Source organism: Macaca fascicularis, chromosome 11 (assembly GCF_037993035.2).
Source record: "Macaca fascicularis isolate 582-1 chromosome 11, T2T-MFA8v1.1".
Classification (NCBI taxonomy): Eukaryota; Metazoa; Chordata; class Mammalia; order Primates; family Cercopithecidae; genus Macaca; species Macaca fascicularis.
This window is the reverse complement of record NC_088385.1, coordinates 2,255,739-2,277,968: the sequence shown is the minus strand read 5'-3', so window position 1 is coordinate 2,277,968 and position 22,230 is coordinate 2,255,739. Positions and strand designations below refer to the sequence as shown.

The 22,230-nt window shown below is 42.6% G+C and overlaps 1 protein-coding gene across 20 annotated transcripts in view; it reads right to left on the bottom strand.

Moving 5' to 3' along the window:
* Window positions 1-22,230, bottom strand: part of ERC1 (ELKS/RAB6-interacting/CAST family member 1) — a 503,040-nt gene that overhangs the window by 29,666 nt on the left and 451,144 nt on the right. The gene's annotated exons all lie outside the window — the stretch shown is intronic.

The window sequence follows — 22,230 nt, the reverse complement described above, 5'->3', positions numbered from 1 at the left end:
GAGCCTGTTTTACCCATAATGTTTGTGATGGGCTGAGCTGTGTCCCCACCACATTCACAGGTGGAAGTCGAAATCACCAGAACCTCAGAATGACGTGGCTGCATGTGGAGACAGGACCTCTCAAGAGGCGATTCGGTTAAAATGAGGCAGGTCAGGTGCTTCCTAATGCGATATGACCGGTATCTCCATAAAAGGAGGAAATCTGGACACACAGAAAGACACCGCGGTGTGCAGGAAGAGAGGACAGACCACGTGAGGACACAGCAAGCAGGCAGCCACGTGTACACCAAGCAGAGGGGCCTCAGGAGAAACCAGCCCTGCCAACCCCTTGATCTTGGACTTGCAGCCTCCAGAACTGTGAGAAAATCAATTTCTGTTGCTTACGCCACGCAGTCTGTGGTATTTTGTTATGGTGGCCCGAGCAAGCGAATGTAGTATTGTCAGTGTGCAGTGCCACAGGAAATAACCATTTCCTAACAGTTTATACACTGGAAGGCACCTTCTGAGTTCTAACTCCAGACATCAGGAATATGTCCTGTCCCACTGGCAACAGAGTTAGCCTGGTCCCATCTTTCCTACTTGGCACCAGAAGAAAACCGCATTGGGAGAAAACCCCACTACTGTGGCAGTGGCCCCAGCATCAGGACGTTCTCACAAGGCATGCAGGAGATTCTCCAGAAGGCTCGGGGAGTAACAGCGACAACAGCAAGGAGGCCTCGCTAGTGCTGCTGTGGAGGGCTGCGGCTTTTGGGACCAGGTGGCACTGCGGGAAGAGAGGCTGTGGCAGCACTGCCCCCAGCTCTCTAGGGAAGCGGGGCTTTCAGGCATGGGCACAGGGGAGTCAAGTGGAGAATGGCAGCAACGTCTGTCTGTAAACTGGAGAGGGTTCATATTTCAGGGTTCCCGTCTGATTTTACATCCGGGCAGTTATGCCCTACTGGGAGAGGGTGCGGCCCCACACCTTTTTGTTTAAATTTACATTGGTTGTCTAGAGATCACTGTTGTACATAGCTACTGTTCCTACAGGAACTTCACATCCTTCAGGTGGGCTGAGTGCCTCTGGCATGCCCCTTTGTAGACACTCTTTAAGTTACTTGTATTTCTAGGCTGTCTCAGTAAGATTAGTACCACCAAACCTTTTGTAAAGAATCTAAAAGTCTGGAAGAAAACTGTGGGCAATTTATTTCAGATGCTCTGAACGGACTGGAAAACTCATTTCCTAGGTTTCTAGGCCCACTGGCTTTGGGTTTGCAGTGCCTCTGCAGGTCACGTTCACGTTTCTCTGGCATGTGCAAGGACTCATTTTCTTCTCTGCTTAGTTGGGGGAGCACTGTCTCTGGAAGATAACACTGGTGACACCAGACCCGTGTTCAATGTCCTGGATTATAGTAATTGTCAAGACTCATTAAAATTCCAGGATGGTAAATAACTGTTCCTGCGGGGGCTCAGGGACCCGGGGGGTGAACTTTCTTCTCCCATGGGAATACCTTCGACACAAAGGAAAAAAGCAATTAGGGCACCTAAAAAACGCGAAGATCTCCATAAATGCAGAGCTTTTTATTTTATAAAATATTCCATATTCGTATTTTAGGACTCTCTGAGAGTCCAGTGTGAGGCCAAACTAATAAAAACTAGATTAAAAAAGGCTTCTGTGGCCATGCGCGGTAGCTCACGCCTGTAATCCCAGCACTTTGGGAGGTGAGGTGGGCAGATCATGAGGTCAAGAGATCGAGACCACCCTGGCTAACACGGTGAAACCCTGTCTCTTACCAAAAATATAAAAACGAGCAGGGCGTCGTGGTGCACACCCGTAGTCCCAGCTACTCGGGAGGCTGAGGCAGGAGAATCGCTGAATTGCTTGAACTCAGGAGGCGGAGGTTGCAGTGAGCTGAGATCTGGCCACTGCACTCCAGCCTGGGCAACAGAGCGAGACTCCGTCTCAAAAAAAAAAAAAAAAGAAAAGTCTTCTGCATTCTTTGCTGCAAAGCTGAAGGTACGGAGAACTGAATTCCCAAGAGGATGTTTTTTATGTTCAGTTTTATTTAGACCTGGTGAGTCTGGGGTAGGTACCAGTAACCAGGATCAAGAGCTGCCCTAGTTTAGAGGTGGAGGGAAGACCTGGTAGGCGAGCCGCGAACGCTGGAACTCCCCTTCTCTGAGATAAGCTATGGAAGGAAATGGCTGGAACGATCTTTTGTATCATAACACTTTGGTCTACAGAGGTCTCCTAATATTTTCTCTTTCTTTCTCTTTCTGCACAAACAAGATTATTCAACATTTAGCACAAGGTCCCCCATATACACCAAAACTCCATGAGGAGTTCTCACATCTATTGGGAGTGAACTGCAAATAATATTTAATATCTGTGTAATTCCAACTATGTAAAAGAGTTCCTTATCTCCCTCATACTCACATCCCCATTTCCTCTTTCCTTCCCCAACTTCGTTGAGGGGATATTATCAGAAGGAAGGCAGCCATTTTGCATCCTAAGGTCCAGCTTAGTACCCTGTCTTCCCCTGGACCTTTGGTGTGTCTGCCCAGCCTTCCCCACATTACCCCCTCCTTTTTCTTTTTTTAAAGCAAGCTTTTCCTTGCCAGAGATTTCAACATCCAATTGGCAAGATACCCTTGTCTTCGCATTAAAAGGTTAATGGCAGCTGTCACAGGAAGGAGAAAGTGCCAGACTGTATGAGAGTGGAGAGGAGAAAATTACTCTAAAGTGTTTCTCATCAGTTTGTCAAGACACACACACACACACACACACACGCACGCTCAGTCTCAGCCCCGCAACCCCTCTCTTCCCGTTCTCCAGCCCAGTCCTGATATGGACACACATTTATCTTCACGGTTCTGCAATTCTTGTTGCTGGGTTGCTGGACTTGCCTCCCACAGTCCCTCACTCTCCGCTGCCCTGAGGTTTTTCGGACAAGAGTTCAGCATCTGAACGGAGGAAACAAGTTCAAACATCACAAAAAGCAGCAAACCAGATCGGAAACATTCAGGCTGGGAGGCAGAAGACAGTTCGCTGCCCTACAAAGAACCGCTCTTTTTCCTGCTGCCCTACAAAGAACCATTCTTTTTCCTTTCTTTCTTCTTTTCTCTCCCTGCTGCCCCTCAGGCCCTGCCCCCCAACAGCTACATCCATTTGGCTACGTGTGCGATGCGCCCATCTGTGCAGGCGCGTTCAGGAGGGAAGAATGAACTGTCGTGTCTGCGACTGATGACCGACGCGGTCCCTGAGGGAGAGAGATGACTTCGAGGTTCTGTGACTGACACTGCCCCAGCATTAACACCCCCTAATCCACCGCTTTGAAAAACGAGGGGTGCACGTCAAAGAGTGGGTGAGCAACACTGAGAAAACAAACGGAGAAATCCAAGGAGAGGACAGGTCTGAGCCAAGTTTTGGAACAATACTTCTTGAGAGTTAAAAATGGGACTAAGTGCTGGGAAAGGGACCTGGAATCCGGAGCTCAATGACCCACCGAGGGGGCTGGCTGACGAGAGCTCATTCCGCTGCGGCTCAGCCTCTGATGGAGGCTGGCATTCATGCTGGAAAAAAAAAGAAATCTGGACTCTACGGAAAATTTCTATTTTTAGCTGTTTAGCAGAATCTGCCTATCGGTCACTACTTCAAACAGTTCCAAAGGAGACTGGAGGTGGAGTATTGTTTTCAAAACACTGCCATATAACAAAATGCACAGATCTTTAAGTGTACAATTTAATGAATTTTGATGAATTTATCTACCCACATGGCCATCTCCTCAGTCAAAACATAGGACATTTTCATTACCCCGAAGGTTCTATTTCATCCTCTTTCAGTCAATTCCTGTAAGTAATCACCGTTCTAATTTTTACCACCATAATTTATTCTGTTCCTGAATGTCAAATAAATGGAGTAACACATTTAGTACATTTTGTGTGTGTGTGTCTGGCTTTTTTTGCTTCACATAGTGTTTTCGAAGATTCAGTTGTTTGTATTAGTTCACTCTTTTTTATTGCTGCATAGCATTCCATTACATGGTATATGATCATTTAAAAATACCTGTTCTCCTGTTAATGGACATTTGGGTTGTTTCACTTTTGGACTTTTTCCAATAAAGCTGCTATGAACACTCTTGTACAAGTCTTTCTGTGGACGTACGCTTTCGTTTCTTTCGAGTAAGAAGAGGATTCCTGGGTTACGGGATAGATGTACATCTATAAGAAACTGCTTATCAGTTTTCTAAAATACTATGCCATTTTACCATCTTACCAAAATGTATCAGAGTTCGAGCTGCTCCATATCTGCACCAACATGTGGTGCTGTCAGTTTTGTTAATTTTAGCTGTTTTAGTGATACTCTAGTACTATCTCTTTGTGGCTTTCGTTTGCATAAACATTTATTCATGTGCTCACTTTGCGTATTTGGAGCGTCCGTTCAAGTCTTCTGCCCATTTAAAAACTTACGTTGTTTTACGTATCTAATAGATACTAAATATCTATTAAATATCTTTTGTTACTGACTTTTAAAATATCTTCTCAATACAAGTACTTTGTTGTGTATGTGTTTGTGTGTGTGTATGTAGCATTAAGTGAATATTTTTTCCCAGTGTTGACGAACAGAAGTTTAAAGTTTCATAAAGTCCAATTTACCATTTTGTTCTCTTAAGTTTAGTGTTTTACGTCTTTATGCCTGCTGAATTGGGGGTAGTTTTAGCAAAATATGTTAAATGCCTTTTGGTTAATATCTGGAATTAAAACACATTTCTTTATTAAGGCTTAAAACAACCACCCATTGCTACAAAGGCTCAATTTTATTTTATTATTATTATTATTTTTTGAGATGGAGTTTCGCTCTTGTCGCCCAGGCTGGAGTGCAGTGGTGCGATCTCAGCTCACTGCAACCTCTGCCTCCTGGGTTCAAGCAATTCTCCTGCCTCAGCCTCCCAAGTAGCTGGGATTTTAGGTGCCCGCCATCACACCCGGTTAATTTTTGTATTTTTAGTAGAGATGGGATTTTCCCAAGTTGGCCAGACTGGTCTCGAACTCCTGATCTCAGGTGATCCACCCGCCTCAGCCTCCCAAAGTGCTGGGATTACTGGCATTAGCCACTGTACCCGGCTCACAGGCTCAATTTTAGAACCCAAAACATCGGCTTTATCTAAAATTCCTGGGTGACAAAGGTTTTAAAAAGGAAAGCTGCACTTTTGAAAGTATTCAATCATTTAACATACAGGTCATACATGTCTCATATTCATATATATTCCATATGGCTAATTATGAGATGATCTGTGCCAAATGGGTATAATATTGACAAGTATGGTGAGGTTGGGGAGGGGTGCTAAGTGATGGGGATTCATGCTTAGTTTTTAAAACTCTCCAAAAGGAAATTCTACAACATTCTTTTGAATTTTTTCCATGTTTCATAGTTTTCTAGTCAGACAGTTGTTCCCTACATTTAATTAAAATATTTCTTTTTGTAATTTAGTGTATTCTCTTGGTCTATCCTAAGTGGAACTAGAAAAAAGAAGAAAAAAGGGCCTCCTCGTCGTTTAGGCAAGTCTTTATCATATGAAAACTGCCTTTTCTAAACACTGGTTCATTTTTTAGTCCTCGTATCTTCCCCCTTTTCAAGTCTTTTTACCTAATTTATTTTTTATGGAGTTCGAGTTAGGATGTCACATTCAAATACTGTCCTAAAATTGGGAGGAGGGGGCTATTTTACATCCCTTTTATACTAGATAATAGACAATCAGGGTTAAGGAAAAAAAAAAAAAAAAAAAGAAAGAAAAAACCTTAGAAACCGGCTGACTCAAATCATCTTGCAATCCTGAATTCTTTTTATAACCCAACCCAGTAGCTTCTCTCCAATCAAAGGAACTTATTTCATACTTGGCTGCCCATTCTTTTTGTGGAGAGATCTAGGAAGTTTCACTTTCTGTTAAACTAAAACCTGCCTTCTTGTAATGTTCACCATTAAACACTGTAACGGTAATGAAATGGATGTCGCATTCAAACGTATTTACCTCTTGTAATGGTGTCGTGACAGGTGGAGCTTGGTGTAACTGGCAACACTCGTCACGGGGTAACACCAAGTCAGTCTGTACACAAAGCTCCACCGGCCACTACACCATTGTGCTGCTGCCTGTGGGTATCACCTTGGGGATGTCTATTTAGGCTAACACTTGTATTTTCAATACTCCTGTGCCTCTCAATTTTCACAAGAGGATTAAAATCTTAATCCTAGTTTACTAACTTTAGTTTTAAAAAACTTTTTATTTTAAAGTAATTTCAAAAGAACATCTTATACTAGAAAGTAAGGAAGTTTTCCAAGAGTGGTGGGCATATATTAGAAGGATGTGGGCAAAATCCTGGAGAATTTGATCACTGAAATAAATGATTATAACATATTATAACTCACTGAATAAAGCAGAAATCTGTAAGTCTATTCTGGTATAGACTTTACCTGGATTCCTTAACTGCTAACATTTTACATTTGTCGTATCATTCATTAATTAATTCTCTATCTTGATAAATATATGTGTGTATACACATCTGTCTATATCTGTATCCTTATCTGTGTCTCTATCTGTATCACTCTATGTATGTTTCCTAGTGTTAAATTCAGGTGATAATTGTTTGGCAACAGTAACACCTGTGTTCTCAGTGCGTAAGATGGAGAAGCACATATTGATGTGTCCTGTTATTGGAGATGCTAGCCTTAATCACTTGGTTTAGATGGTATGTGTCAGATTTTTCCAATGTAAATTCATTACAAATACTTTGTGCTAATTAACTGAAACATATTTTTGTGTGCTTGAAGATATACTTTCAGTCTACGCAAATAGTCTGTTCTTAGTAAACCTTCACCCAGTGTTTTCACATTCATTGATGATACTTGCCCAAATCAGTTACTACTATAATGGTGCCAAATGGAGATTCTCTAATTCCATAATTCTGTCGACATTACGCTGGCATCAGCTACAGGGTAGAGTTTTCCTTTCTCCCTCATTTACTGGTTCATTCATTCATTCATTTCTTTATACCATCATAGACTCACAGATTTCTATTTTATTCAATAGAATATGGGTTATTTCTAGTCCTGAGATCCGAAAGAAATTTCTCCCCCTGGGTCCTCATAACAAGTCTAATTGTAAGCAACATCCTCAGCATCCTTCCAGATATACGGCCACGAGGTTCAGATATTTCTTTAAAAAAAAAAATCTCAGCAATATCATAATGTCAAAGTTCATTTCATAGAAACCATTTCCTAGGAGGCCCTAAATATTGCTGCCCAAGTACTCAGAAATCTCATGTATGATTTAATATAGGAAATACATTTTCAAGTCTTTGCAAAGATTTAGGCACTACTCTCTGTACCTTAGCTGTTATAATCTGTTACTATCATTACTCATTTTGGTGCTCGAATTACTCAAGACTGTCCCCATGTTGTTTTGACATATTCCCAGCACTCCGGGAACGTGTCCTACTTTCTGGTATAAAACTGCTCTGCGATTCTCATGTGCTTTCCCACACACAGCCCTGGACTCAGTCCCTTCCCCAAAGAGCTCTGGTTCCTTCGAGTGGGAAAGGCGTCTGGAAACCGACATTTGAGCTCTCAGTGAGCTCTCTGTTCCTGGTCTCACTGCTTCTAGGTCCCTTCGGCAGATAAGGTTAGAAAATACATACATGCTTTGGGAGGCCAAGGCGGGTGGATCACCTGAGGTCAGGAGTTCAAGACCAGCCTGACTGACATGGAGGAACCCCGTCTCTACTAAAAATACACAATTAGTCGGGCGTGGTGGCGCATGCCTGTAATCCAATTCAGTTACTCGGGAGGCTGAGGCAGGAGAATCCCTTGAACCTGGGAGGTAGAGGTTGCAGTGAGCCAAGACTGTACCATTGCACTTCAGCCTGGGCAACAAGAGCAAAACTCCATCTCAAAAAAAATAAATAAGAGCCAGGCGCGGTGGCTCATGCCTGTAATCCCAGCACTTTGGGAGGCCGAGGCGGGTGGATCACAAGGTCAAGAGACTGAGACTATCCTGGCCAACATGGTGAAACCCCATCTCTACCAAAAATACAAAAATTAGGCGGGTGTGGTGGTGCACGCCTGTAGTCCCAGCTACCTGGGAGGCTGAGGCAGGAGAATCGCTTGAACCTGGGAGGTGGAGGTTGCAGTGAGCCAAGATTGCACCATTACACTCCAGCCTGGTGACAGAGCCAGATTCCGTCTAAAAAAAAAAAAATACACACATGCGTATATATGTATATATACACATATAAAGACACACATACACACAGAGAAATCTAAATCTATTTATCTGTTAAAAACCATGAATTCATATCAATACCTCTAAAAACAATCCAATACGACAGGGTTTGTCTTTACTCTTTCTGTATCTGGTACTCTTATCTCCTATAATGACAAACACATTATCCTCAATATATTAGCCCCAACATACTTTGTAATTTGCTTGATCTCCTGGTATGTAACCAGTCTCCCAACCACGTGGGCCACCTTCTTGGCCCTGGCCTGCTTTTCCACTCCTGCTAGCCGAATCCTCAGCCCTTGCTGGCCAAAAATGTTGGCCACATGGGCTGGCTTCTTGGTCCCAGATGACAAACACACCAGCTATGCTAGCAGAATCCATGGTCCTGCCAAATGCCCAGGGCACGATCCTGAGGACCAGCTCCACTACCACATACGCCAGCCACGCCGGTCCAACCCGCTGCCTTTGTCCTGCCTGAGGACCAGCTCCACTACCAAATACGCCAACCACGCTGGTCAAACCTGGTGCCTTTGTCCTGCCAGCACTTTGGCTACATCAGTTGAATACTTAGCACCAGCCTCACTGACCATGGCAGCTGATTCCTCAGCCACAATTAAGGGGAAGGGGCAGATTGACTGTTTTTTTTTTTTCTTTTTTTGAGACAGGGTCTCGCTTTGTGGCTCAGGCTGGAGGGCAGTGGTGCTATCTTGGCTCACTGCAGCCTCAAACTGCTGGACTCAAGTGACCCTCCCGCTTCAGCCACCCAAGTAGCTGGGACCACAGGCATGTACCATACTTGGCAAATTTTTTTTTTTCCTTTTTCGATTAACTTTTAAAGTGTATGACTCTACACTTGAAAGGAACACTGCATAGCTACATTCTGGTATCTGTCAAAGACTAGATCCTAAACATACTGCTGCTTAATGTACAAAAAAATTTGGTCAGGACAACTATTTAGAGAGTATTGTCTAAATCTTTCCAAAGACTTGGAAATTTATTCCCAATGTTAAATAATATATTAGATATCTGAGTACTTGGGTAGCAATATTTATGGTCTCCTAGAAAATGGTTTTTATGAGATGAACTTTGGCCTTATTCTATTGCTGAGATGTTTCTTAAAAACAGAAGCCTTCCGACCCTCACGGCTGGACATACGGAAGGACGCTGGAGATGCTGCTTACTTTCTTAAAAACAGAAGCCTTCCGGCCCTCACGGCGGGACGTACGGAAGGACGCTGGACATGCTGCTTACTTTCTTAAAAACAGAAGCCTCCCGACCCTCACGGCTGGACGTACGGAAGGACGCTGGACATGCTGCTTGCAGTCAGGCTCTTTCTGAGGACCCATGAGGGAGAAATTTCTTTTTCTGTTTTTGTTTCAATATTGTGGGGTACTATAAACTGCGTACTACAGACATGTCACCTAATGGTGGGGATACAGTCTGAGAAACGCATCGTCAGGTGATCTTGTTGTGGGAACATCACAGAGTGACTCACACAGATCTCGGTGGCATGGCTGCTACGCACCGAGGGGGTACGCTACAGCCTATTGCTCCTACGCTACAAACCTGTACAGCATGTGACTCTACTGAAGACTGTAGGCAACTGGAACACAGTGGTATTTCTGCATCCAAACATATCTAAACATAGACAAGGTACAGTAAAAATACGGTCTTCTCGTCTTATGGGAGCGCTATGGAATATGGGGTCCGTCAACGACTGAAATATTGTTACGTAGCGCATGACAATAATTAAATCTCTGACAGTGCCTGTGAGCTCACTCCTGGCTTCACCTTATTTTTTCTCTCTTCATTTTCTCTAGATTATTAGAATTATGGGGATGGGAATGCAGAAGGGAACAAAGTTCTTCTGTGATCCTGATGGCCCCACCTCCCTGAGAGCGGCCACCCTCTCTGAGAAGTACAGCTCCAGAACCACTCACTGCATCTGGAGTACTGTGAGACTCAGACCTGAGCTTCTGCTTGCTTATTCCATCTTCTGATGTGTGCTCCCCCTCGGTCTTACGTTACAACAATATTATAAATATAACTTCCAATTTTATATAATTCAAAAGAAGTAAAAAACATAACATGAACAAGATAAGAAAATTACCTTGAAGCGATAAAATAATGGCTGTTCTTTCATGTATACAAGATGTTTAGAAACAGTATCTTCTTGGTCATAAGGCGTCTCAAATCTGACCTGACCCAAGTTTACTTAGCTGCTGGGACTTGACAAGATTGCAGCTTGGGGTAAAGTGGCCCTGAGTTCATTATTTCAACAACATATGCTTGGTTGAATCTACAGACAGGAAACCCAAAGAAATAGAAACCAAATACTTAAGCCTTCAAAAAATACCGGCAAACCAAACTATTTAAAGTGTGTAGCATTAACTACATATAGGTAGCCAAAACCAAATCTATTTAATCAGACTATCTGGCCATTTGGTGTAAAATCACGATACATAAAATGTCTTCAAATTAGGATACTTTGACTGAAGAACAGTATGACGTCCCAAATTGGTCACCGCATTCGCTTTTTAACTACGTGAGCCATTGCACTGGTGACAAATGGAAAAGTTGAAGTTCATTGTTGCAGGGAAACTGTGTTGCACAGCACAGCGGTGAACGAAGAGGAGAGCCATAGGAGGCCCATAAATGTTTCCTCACCTCACTGGAAAGCTGAACGGTCACTTGCAGCTACGAGAAAGATCACTATGTGAGCGAGGTCTTCCCAGCATCTGCACCTGCGGATATCCAACTTTCCCACTCGGTTGCATCTTTCCAAACTCAGGACTTAACGTGTAGCACATGTTCAGTACTGTGTCCTTTTAAAATCACACACAATGTTTATGTAAAACCCACTGTTACCCCTCTCAAAGGAAGCAGGACTCAAATCCTTGAGTTCTATGAAAAAGTTGGAAATTTTGAAAATGAAAAACGGTTTGCATTTATATACAAGGGAGAGGTGATTTGTCAAAAACGTTTCCATGGAAGTTTTCTCACAATTTTCATGGAGTTCAACTTAAGAGCCACTAACGCAACTCCCTGAGTAGATGTTAGTTCTATGTTAGCTGATGTCAGTGCTAGATCCATGGAGGCACTAAAGGCTTCCTGTCCAACAGATGGCAATAGGGCTTGGCGGTGCAACCAGGGCATCTTATATATGAGGAGAAGTTCTAAGTGCAGTGCAGAACCTCTGGACCTGGAATTTCCGTGACCTGTGATTCTGAAAGCTAACTGACAGTGGTCAAATATGGGAGCATCCTAAAGTAAACAGAGAAGATGCTTAAATCTAAAACTGAACTTGAGAGGCCAGGAAGGGGCTGCGGCATGCGGAAGAGAGGTTGATGAGTGGGTAAAAATATAGTTAGATAGAAGTAAGACCCAGTGTTCTATAGATCAATAGGGTGACCACAGTTAATGTTAATCTGTTGTACATTTTACGAAGATGAGAAGAGAATTTCAAGGTTCCTAGCATTAAGAAAGGAACGTATTTAAGGTGACAGATATCCCAATTATTCCGATTTATCTTTACACAGTATATGAATGTATCAAATTATCCATACTCCAAAAATATGCATTTCTATTGTGTATCAATTTTTAAAATTCCTGAATTTCATAAAACCTTTTTCTTAGTGCTAGGTCAAGGCACTTTGTACCACAATAGTGTTCCCCCTTGACATTACCTCAATCTATTTTCTTTAAAGAAGGCTTCTTTAGGGCTCCAGGACCATAAAAAAAAAGTTCTAAGAATCATCCTCTCTGAAAAACTTCAAGAATATGTTTTCTTCTATTATCAAATGACTAGAGGGCCTGAGTTCAGTTAAGTAATAATGAACTGACAGCCTAACTAGTATGAGACCATATATTTCAAATTTATATCACACTCAACAATATTGTACATTGTTTATGGAAACATACATGTATTAAAAAGCTAAAACTATGGACTGTAAAAAAGCACACCAATTTAGGACAGTGGCTGCCACTGTAGTTGAAAAAAGAAAAATACAGCTGAGAAGAGATACAAAGAAGACTTTAATTATTATTAGAGGCAGGAAAAAACAGAAAAAACAAAGTGTTCTTCCTAATCTCACAGAGTCAGCACAACTCTTCTGACCCAGATTCTCCAGCAGACACCAACTGGGTGTCTTATAATTTAATTCAATTCTGACACAAGTTACCTGGAGACAGCGTCAGACCCCCCAGATTAAGGGCTCAGTCCCACAACATCCACCCTCCAGCTTCAGATGCCAATCACAGGTTGTGAGCTGTGCTTCTGACTGACCAGTTATAAACCGGAGTTCCCAAGATCCCTTCCTCGGATTAGGTTCATTTGATAGAACGGCTTACGGGACTTGGGGAAACACTTTACTTATGTTTACCCATTTATTACAAAGGATATTTCAAAGGATAACACAAATGAACAGGCAGATGAAGAGATGCACAGGGCAAGGCATGTGGAGAGGGGTGTGCAGCTTCCATGATCTCTCTGGGCACTACCCTCCCACACCTCCGTGTGTTCTGCTGGCAATCTGGAACCCATCTGGACACTATCCTTTAGAGTGTTTACGGAGGATTCATTAAGTAGGCATGATTAATTACATCGTTGGCCATGGGCAATCAACTCAACCTGCAGCTCCCCTCCTCTCCCTAGAGGCTGGGGTGTGGGCTGGAGAGTCCCAACCATCTATCACAAGGTTGGTCCCCTTGGCAACCAATCTCCAACCAGAGCTCCCAGCCACCAGTCATCTATTAGCATTAAAAACACAAACAAGCATCACTCCGGAGATTCCAAGAGCTTTAGGAGCTGTGTATAAGGAACTAGGGGCAGAGGCCAAATATATATTTCTTATTATATCACAATATCATACTCTAGCATTTAAAAAGATCTGAAGCAGATAGGACAAAGTAATATTTGTTAATTCTGGGTAAAAAGGTAATGTTATATTAATTGCTATACTTTTCCAAATGCTTGAAATGTTTCATTAAAGTTAATTTGATACAATTACACACAATAAAGAAAAAAGCCTGGGGACAAAAATAGAAATAATATATATATTATGTAAAAAATGGTAAGGGAAGGTTTTCACAGAGGAAACCTTCTTCTGGAATCCTCTGCAAATAATTTTTTGTGACTCCTAAAATACGCATGTTTAAGACCGCTTTCTTGGATGACAACATGGACACAGAATGACAGGGAGCTTGACATGAAGAAAGCCCAGAAGTGAGAAGACGTAAGGTCAGATTTTCCATGCTCAACATTCTAGAACAAGGGAAAATTCCAAGATTGGTGTGGGCCTATCAGGCTGCTTCTTGGGAAAATACTAGCTGAAAATGATGATGATGGTGACAGCAATAACCGCTACCACCTCTAAGCATTGTAATTCTCACAACAGCATTATGTCCACTGCAAGATGAAGGAACAGATACAGAGATGTGGAAAAAATTCAGATCGAATAGGAAGTGGAGGGGAAACAAAGCAAATTCAAGTGTGTCTGACTCTAAAATCTGCGCCCTTACCTTCCATCATGCACTGAAGCGGACCCACAGCAAGTGGTCCTCGTGCACGTCTGCCTGCCTATCATCCACGTGCCCATCTACTAATTCAGTTCAATCCGAATGAATATATCATGCCCAAAGAAAACTCCAGAGAGTAAAAATTTGGGGGCAGACTTACAAAATGCAAAAATGAAAAGTCACTGCTATGAACACATTCAAGGGAGAGCCTAGAAAGAAGTTCATCATGCTCTGCCAGCTAGCAATCCTGTTGAACTGTCATTAACTTACCACAGGAAGTCTGATAAAAAAACCCGATAGTTCTATGGGTTTATCTAACTTTCAAAAATGGAACATTCCACTTGGAGTAAATCAGTGCCAGTTCAGTCGATGGTATAGCACCAGGAATAAAACGACAGCATTCCTCGTATTTCCTAAATGGACCGTTACGGAATTCTGACACAATGGTTAAGTCTTTACTTCCTAATTCCTTCTCAGGCTCTGCCTTGAATCTATTCATAGCAGTGAGTTTTAATTTTTCAGTTTATAACTCTGACAAAAAATTTAAATTCTCATCTCTGGATTTATTTTTTTATAAGAGACAGTGTCTTGCTCTGTTGCCTAGGCGAGAGTGCAGTGATACAGTCATAGCTCACTACAGTCTTGAACTCATGGGCTCAAGTGGATCCTCCCATCTCAGCCTCCTGAGTAGCTGGGACTACAGGTGTGTGCCACCACGCCTGGCTAATTTATTTTATTTTTATTTTTTGTACAGACAGGGTCTTACTACACTGCCTGGGCTGGCCTTGAACTCTTGGCCTCAAGCAATCCTCCCACTTCCCAAAGCACTGGGATTATAGGCGTGAGCCACCAGGCCTGGCCTCTTTGTAACTATCTAGGTAATAATATCTCATTAAGCCTAAAGCAATCCTGGGGGCCAAGTATTATCCCTATTTTAGAGTTGAAAAGACCAGGTAGGGCTCAGAAGGATTAAGAGTTGTTGCATGTCCCAAAGCCAGAAAGTGATGGAGCTGGACTTTGAACCCAGATCTGTTTTACCCAGTGTCATTATTTTTCTACTATGCCACTCCGTGCGCACCTGTGTGTGTGTGTGTGTGTGTGTGAGAGAGAGAGAGTGAGAGAGAATGAGTATGTGTAAGATGTGGGGACCATTCTCTTGAGTATGTTCCTTGGGTTTTATTTTTATTTGGTCAAAAGAGATTTTTCAAACTGGTTGAGCAGAAGGAACACCCCAACCGGTGTTGCGGCAGGAGTAGGGGGAACGGAGTTTCCCTCTGTCCCCCAGGGCTGAGTGTAGTGGCGCGATCTTGGCTCACTGCAACCTCTGCCTCCTGAGTTCCCAGCGATTCTCCCGCCTCAGCATCTCAAGTTGCTGGGATTACTGGAGTGTGCTACCATGCCTGCCTAATTTTTGTAATTTTGTAAAGAGGGGCTTTGCCATGTTCGCCAGGCTGGTCTCGAACTCCTGGCCTCAAGTGATCTGCCTGGCTTGGCCTCAAAATGTGCTAGGATTACAGGCGTGAGTCACTGCACCCGGCCTCATACTACCATTCTTTAAGGACATGAGACGTTACCATGTTATCTCTCTGGCTCTTCAAATAGTCCACCTCTCCTACCCAAGTAAGGACAAGTTTAAAGTGCCAGTTATCTATCAGCACTCAAAAAGCTTAGGAATGCACACGCAATGGGCTGTTTTCATCATCTTTTATATGTATTCTATACAGAAATGTACTTAAAAATTGGCACATAAGCTTAATAGACTACAGCTGTCCAAGTAGGCAGAACTTGAGGGTGCTGAATAAAGAGAACTTTGTGTAAACATGTGCAAAGGACCAGGAGATGCTGAAAGCCTTAAAATAATGCCCTTTGTGTATTTTCTTCTTTTAACTTGCAAACTGACAATACTCCAAGCTTATAAGGAGTCCCACTTCTGTACAGAATGTAGAAATCCCTAAAAGAACATTGTTTTCACACTAACAAGAATAGGCTGGACAATCTACAAAATAAAAAAAAAAATTTTTTTTTTAGCTCATCAGAGCGGCAGTCCCAAGGTAACCAGGTGAACTGAATTCACAGGTAACGAGCCCACCGGAGGAGAGATGGGACACGCCTCTGGGTAGAACAGAGGAGGAAGAGGTGGCAGCCATAAAGTGGGCAGGAAGAAAACAGCTTGACAGATTCGAATCCCTCAGAGCCCCAGACACAAAGGAGTACACACCCACTATCCAGCTCTTCCACGGCCTCCCACTGGCTTTGTTGGAAAGACCGGGCACAGAGCAGGAAACTGACGGAGCACTCCCTCTACGGTGCAGAGCTGTGGGCCTGCCAACACAGGGCAGAGCAGGAGCACGAGAAATCCAGCCGTGTTCTGGCGTGTATGAGCACAGGCGTGACTGGCTCCAGTGAGGACAGCTCCATGAGTTCCACCTGCACCCTGGACTTTCCTTTGACATGAAGAAAAAAAAAAAATGTGCCAGGGAAGAGATTTTCCAAATTGGGTGAGCAGAAAGAACATCTTGTTTCCCTTCTGATTCTCAGGCTATCATTCTTTAAGAACACGAGACCCAGAAAAGGGCCAGAAAGACTTCAGTGCCTGGAGCCTGCCCCACTGTGACAGGAAAAGCTGTGTGTCGCTGGGGTAGGGCAGCAACCTTCACGGCCTCCGTTCCTAGGCTAGAGAAGGGGTACAAAATCTACCCCACCTCTTGTGCTGACATTAGGCAAAAGCAAACTGTTGCCAGGAAGGAGATAGGGAGTCCAGCAGGCCCCCGAATTATGAACGGATTCAAACTAGAAGTCTGCTGCTACTGGGGAAGGGATAGGACATCCGCCGACAGTCTAGACCTGTGCTGAGTAGGGGGAGATGTTGTCTGTCATTGGGGGTGGGACAGAAGTACCAAGACCAAGACTGGAGCAGGAAAATGAAGAAGCTACTCCTGCCCAACCCTGAGTCTTCACTGAGTAACAAGAAGAGTCCACCGCTTAGAGAAGGACAAGAGCATGGAGACTGCCCTCCGTGGTGCAGGCATGAAGGACATGCTGAGACAGGAGCATGAAACAGAAACACTGGCACCAGAGCTCACATTAAGCGCATGAAGTGGCAATCCGCCACTGAAAATCTCAAGGTCTGTGACACAATGAAGGTAACTATAGTGGAAAGAAGCCCAAACCCAGCTCAATTAGTGGATTATCTGATTCAGTCCCCAATGCTAACGGCCTGACAGAAGAAGAGGAAAGTATATTTCCAGACATAAGTTTTATTTACCTTGGTTTCCACTGTTCTTTTTACTTAGACTATTTAACATTTAATAAAAAATTATGACACACACACACAAAGTGAACTCAAGTATAGATCAATATAAATTATGCAAACTGATCACAGAAAACTTCAAGTATAATAAGAAAATATAGAAAACAAAACAAAACAGAAATCCAAGAGATATGGGACAATATCAAATGATCTAACAAATACATAACAGTAGTTACAAAAGGAGAAGAGACAAGTGGCAGAAGATACATCTGAAGAGATAATGGCCAAGAATTTTCCAAAATTAATGAAAGACAACAAAACACAGATCCAGAGAAGGGGCTCAGAGAATCCCAAACAGGATAAATATACAGAAAAACACAACTAGGTACATTATCATCAAATGGTTGAAAACTAAAGATAAAGAGAATATCTTGAAAGCCTCCGGAGAAAAAAGAGCATGGTATATCAACCAACCAACCAACCAACCAACCCACTCACCCCAAAACAAAGCTACATGAATGTAGCAGACCTCAGCAGAAACTATACAAGCCAAAAGAAAATCCTTGTCAACCAAGAAATCTCTGCCCAGAGAACATCTCAAAAACAAGGTGTACAGTTTTCTAGGGCTGCCGTAACAAAATACCAGTCTGGGTGGCTTAAACAACAGAAGTGAATTTTCTCACAGCTCTGGAAGCCGGAAGTCGAACACCAAAGTATTAGCAGGTTTTATTTCTTCTGAGGCCTCTCTGTCCTTGGTTTCCCCCCGATGGCCACCTTCTAGCTTTGCCCTTACGTGGTATTTTCCTGTGTGTGTGTACCATGGCGTGTCTCTTAAAAGGACATCAGTTACAATGCATCAGGGCTCACCGTAATGGCCTCATTTTAACTTAATTATCTCTTTAAAGGTCTTATCTCTAAACATAGTCACACTCTGAGGTACTGAGGGTTAAGACTTCAACATAGGAATTTTAGGAGGGGGGACACAATTCCGGTCACAACAGAAGGTGATAAAAATACATTTCTTCAGACAAATAAACACAGAATTCATTACCAGCAGACGTGTACTACAAGACATTTAAAAGGAAGGTCTCTTTTACAATTTATTTTTAATTTTCTGAGACAGGGTCTCATTCTGTGGCCCAGGCTGGAGTGCAGTGGTGTGATCATAGCTCATTGCAATCTTGAACTCCTGAGCTAAAGTGATCCTCCCACCTGGGCCTCCTGAGTAGGTGGGACTGAGGCACACACCACGATAACCAGCTAATTTTTTAAATTTAAATTTACATTTTTATAGAGATAAGGGTTTCACTGTTGTCCAGGCTAGTCTTGAACTCCCGGCCTCAAGCAATCCCCCTGCTTTGGCCTCCCAAAGTGCTACGATTAGAGGCAGGAGCTACTGTACTCAGCCTCAGTAAGTTCTTTAGAGAGAAGGACTATGATGACAGATGGAAATTCAGACATACACAGATAAAAACCAAAGATTTTTGAAAATGGTAAACATTTTATAATCTTCATCTCTATAAAATATAAATGATTAAAATAGATAAATGGGACTTTATGAAAATAAAAAAATTTGTGCATCAAAAGACACTATTAACACAGTAACAGTAAGAAGGTAACGACAGAATGGGAGAAAATATTTGCGAATCATATATCTGATTAGGGATAACTATCTAAATATGTAGAGAACTTCTACAACTTGGTAACAACAAGAAAACCCTGATTTAAAAATAAGCTGAGAACTGGAATAGATATTTCTCCAAAGAAAAAACACAAATGGCCAATAAGCACATGGAGAGATGCTCAACATCATGAATCATTAGGGAAATGCAAATCAGAACTATGCGATGCCACCTTACACCCATGAGGACGGCTACTATTTAAAAAACATACCAAAGACTACAAAATACCCAGTGCTGGCCAGGATACGGAGAAACTGGAACCCTGTGTGCCGCTGGCGGGAGTGTAAATTGGTACAGCCGCTGTGGAAAACAGTATGGTGGCTCCTCAAAAAATTGAAAATAGGATTTACCACATGGTCCAGCAATTTCTCTTCTTTTGATTTGATATCAAAAGAACGGAAAGCAAGGTCTCGAAAAGATACTTATACACCCATGTTCATGGCAGCATTATTCAAGATAGCTAAAATGTGGAAGCAGCCCAAGTGTCCATCGATGGAGGAATGAGTAAGGAAAATGTGGTATATAAAACAAGAGCCTTAAAAAGGAAGGAAATTCTGACATAAGAATTTTCCCAAACAAGGTACAACACAGATGAACCTTGCTCAATGAAATAAGTCAGTCACAAAGAGACAAATCTGCATGACTCCATTTATATGAAATCCTTAGAGTAGTAAAATCAGACAGCAGATGGAATAGTGGGGCAAGGGAGAATGGGGAGTTATTGTTTAACAGGTATAGAGTTTCAGTTCTGCAAGATGAAAAGAGCTACAGAGATAGATGGTGGTGATAGTTTACATTATGAATACAACCCTGAACTGTACACGTAGAAAATGTTAAGATGGTAAAATTTATGTTGTGTACATTTTACCACAATAAAACAATCAAAAAAATAACTGATTAAAGCAAAGACAGTAACAATGCACTATGGAGTTTATAATATATGGAGGAATAAAATATATACCAACAAGAGCATCAAGTTTGAGACAAAGGAAATAGAAATATACTATTGGCAGATTCCTATACTATACCTGAAGTGGTATATTATATTTTCACAATTTGACTATGATAAGCTAAAAATGTACACCGTAAACCACGGAGCAATCACTTAAAGGGGGTGGGGAGTTGAGCTTTAAGCTACTAGTGGAAATAAAATAAATTTAAAAAATTACTTTAAAAGAAAACAGAAACAGAGGAAAAAAATAGATGAAACAGATAAATATAAAGATGACAGGCTATCAGGTGCAAATATTCTAAACACTTCAATCAGAAGACAATTACTGATTTGATATATGTTCTCTACAAGAAACCCACGTTAAATATAAAGACATAGTGTATTAGCCCGTTCTCACGCTGCTATGAAGAAATACCTTAGACTGGGTAATTTACAAAGGAGAGAGGTTTAATTGACTCACACTTCTGCATGGCTGGGGAGGCCTCAGGAAACTTGCAATCATGGTGGCAGGAGACAGAAGTGCCGGGCAAAGGGGGAAAAGCCCCTTATAAAGCCATCAAATCTCATGAGAAGTCACGAGATTCATCATGAGAACAGCATGGGGGGTAACAACCTCCATGGTTCAATTACCTCCCACTGGGTCCCTCCCATGACGTGGGGATTATGGGAACTACAATTTAAGATGAGATTTGGGTGGGGACACAGCCAAACCATATTATTCTATCCCTGGCCCCTCCCAAATCTCACGTCCTCACATTTCAAAACACAATCATGCCTTTCCAACAGTCCCCCAAAGTCTTAGCTTATTCCAGCATTAATCCAAAAGTCCAAGTCCAAAGTCTCATCTGAGGCGAGGCAAGTCCCTTCTGCCTATGAGCCTGTAAAATCTAAATCAAGTTAGTTACTTCCTAGATACAATGAGGGTATAGGCATTGGGTAAATACACCTATTCCAAATGGGAGAAACTGGCCAAAATGAAGAGGCTGCAGGCGCCAGGCAAGTCTGAAATCCAGTAGGGCAGTCATTAAACCTTAAAGTTCCAAAATCATCTCCTTTAACTCCATGTCTCACATCTAGGTCACGCTGATGCAAGAGGTGGGCTCTCAGGGCCGTGGGCAGCTCTGCCCCTGTGGCTCCGCAGGGCACAGCCCCCTCCCAGCTGCTTTCATGGGCTGACACTGAGTGCCTACGGCTTTTCCCAGTGCACGCTGCGAACCAGCGGTGGATCTACTGTTCTGCAGTCTGGAGGACGGTGGCCTTCTTCTCAGAGCTCCACTAGGCAGTGCCCCAGTGGGGACTGTGTAGGGGCTCTGATCCTACATTTACTTCCCTTCTGCACTGCCCTAGCACTGAAAAAGATAGACAAAGTTCTTGCCCCGTCCTCATGGGGGTGGTGTTGGTGGGAGCATGGAGGCAGTGAAATGCGGTGCAGATACGAGGCGGAAACTGCAAATGTCAGGAGCAGAAGGCTCTGCATCACAAAAACAAAAGTACAAAACTATAAACAAAACACACACACAAAATAAAGCAATATGCATATCTGGCAGTGACTCACATCTTCTGTTTCTTGGCCTTCACAGCTGAAGTCAAACTCTGATCACAATACTTTCCCAGGCAAGTCATTTTATATTGTTAGACAGCCTACATTACTTCCTTAAATTCTTACTTGGGGTGAGGAAGCAGGAAATGGGTTGGTTTCTCCACCAATCTTTAGAAGCTATGAAGAAGCTTATAGTAGGGATTGTTAGTTATTGTACTCCTCTGTAGATGACCCAGGTCTCCCGTTTCCCAGGGACTATTGGGGAGAATACAATTTCACACACCTCAAACAGTAACTTCAGTAACCGAAGTACACTCTCAATTAAAGGGAAACATGACAATATTAACACAATTCATGTGTATGAGCACAATTGTTTTGATGAGTGCAGAGCTTGACTATAACACAATCTGCAATGGGAAGTCTATTAATCAGGTTTCATTCACTCAAAACTTGTTGAAAAATCCTTAGTTTGAAATTTTCTATCTTGGTATCACCCTGAAGATTTTTTTTTTGCCTTGGTAACATTGAGTTAAGTCCATCCAGGCATATTGAAAATACAGGACTGAGCAAAAATGACCTTTTCCATTTCAAAGACAAGCTGGCCAGGCACGGTCACTCATTCCTGTAATCCTAGCACTTTGGGAGGTTGAGGCAGGCAGTCTGCCTGGGCTCAGGAGTTCGAGACCAGTCTGGGCAACCTGGTGAAACCCCATTTCTACTAAAAAACAAAAAATTAGCTGGGCACGGTGGTGCGCGCCTGTAGTTCCAGCTATTCGGGAGGCTGAGGCACACGAATTGCTTGAACCTGAGAGGTGGAGGTTGCAGTGAGCCAAGATCGCGCCACTGCACCCCAGCCTGGGTGACACAGCGAGACTCTGTCTCCAAAACAAAAACAAAAACAAAACAAACTGTTTTACAAAGGAATAATTTAATGCCAGTTAAACTTTAATACATTAATAAGCACTGGGTTTTTTTTTTGTTGCTGTTGTTTTTGAGATGAGGTCTTGCTCTGCCACTTAGGCTGGAGTACGGTGGCA